Source organism: Etheostoma spectabile, chromosome 5 (assembly GCF_008692095.1).
Source record: "Etheostoma spectabile isolate EspeVRDwgs_2016 chromosome 5, UIUC_Espe_1.0, whole genome shotgun sequence".
Taxonomy (NCBI): domain Eukaryota; kingdom Metazoa; phylum Chordata; class Actinopteri; order Perciformes; family Percidae; genus Etheostoma; species Etheostoma spectabile.
In genome coordinates, this window is record NC_045737.1 from 12,596,155 (window position 1) to 12,597,877 (window position 1,723).

Sequence of the window (1,723 nt, forward strand, 5' to 3'; positions counted from 1 at the left end):
TCATCTTTTATTCCTTTTTTTTTTTTCTTTGCTGAAATCGGTGTTGCGTTCAAGTCCTGTCAGAGTAATTGTTCTCTTAATTGATGCTTTTTCAATAATACTGTAATGTTCACAACAGTCTTCTCACACACTTCTCCTGCTATCTCCTTGTAAGTGTTATCAGAATTCAGCAACATTCTGAGTCAAATCTGAGTTCCTGGATGGGATTTTGTTTAGATAAACATTAAACCTGCAATGTTATTTTTAAGCCTGAAGCTCATATTTCCGTATGACATGAACGCAGCATGAGTTATGACCCTGGTGATGGCTTTCCTCTCCAAACAGATTCTAACATGCTGTCTGTTTTTACAACTTGGAGGCACCTTGTTCATTTTCTTTTTTTTTTTTTCACCAGACACGAATGGGTGGGTGGAGCCGTGGGTGGAGCCGTGGGGGGAGCCGTGGGTGGAGAAGTCTCACTTTGTGATTTATTTTGAATGATTAACCTCTCTGTTCCTCAACAAAGACAGAGATCCACATTCTAAGGTAAAGACAAGGAACCCTTTGACTTTTTATCTCAGCTCAGTGTCTCTGTGTTTAAAACTAGGAATGTGAAAATGTTTATCCGTATTTTATCCATCAGTAACATTAACATTATAGCATTTGTATCCAGCCTTATTAGTTGTTACGCTACCATCAGCTGGTAAACATGGCAACCACTAACACTCCCAAAACAAACCTTTAAGTTTGTCCATCTGAGGTTTTTGTCTTAGAATTTGGAACGCGAGCTGTGAAACTGATCCGGAGTCAGTGATCAAGGACCACTGCATCCTCTTTGTTATTTTGTGTCTTGTACTTCCTGTCACCTCACTCACTTCCCCCTCACTTGCATTTCAAAACAAGAGCCCCTATTTTTGTTGCTGTATGATCGCAAGTGAAGGCAACATTTTCTCGTTTTCTGCCCTCTTTGAGCCAATGAGAGCAGAGGAGAAAGAAAGAAAGAAAGAAAGAAAGAAAGAAAGAAAGAATCTCGCTCCTTGGGTCAGTTCCCTACTGCTGTCTCATGAACATTTGCAAACTTTTTTTTACATTTGTGAGTTAACATAGTTTGTAATGTATCAAAGGATGGAGAGTTTCCCTAAAAAAGCACTGCCTCCCTTTCATTAATATCTGCCCGTGTTTGGAAACACCAAACCAGATCCAATCTAGGTCTGAGCACCCAAACCAGCACCCAAGATGCATTTCAGATTTATCAACCTTTGCAGGACAAATGATGCGCTTGTTAGCATCTATGGGTTTCCACTGCAGATGAAGGATTTCCTGTTGAAAGAGACTGAACTTGTAGTGTGCGTTGGAGTATTTTTAGGTGTGGAGGAAGTGAGTGATTGTCGGGTGACAGAGTGTGTCCGTCCAGACGGGTTCTCTTCCTATTGATCCGTGTGAAGGCTGCAGTTGGAAATATTGAACTGCTCATTTGTTTCTTGATTTTTGTTTTGTTGTATTTACAGTACACTTCATTTTCTGAATCAAATCTGACACCCTGAATCCATCAGACAAGCTACAGATCTCTTATTAAAGTTGAAATCAAGATTTCGTTCATCCTCATCCCCCCACTACTCCGTAATTGTAAATCATAAAAACACTGTAATGATTGCTACATTTTTGTATTTTACTCCGTTTTATTCCACATTTTCTTACCGCCTAAATGATGTGCAATGGTTGAGAACGTTAAGTTGATTTTTTT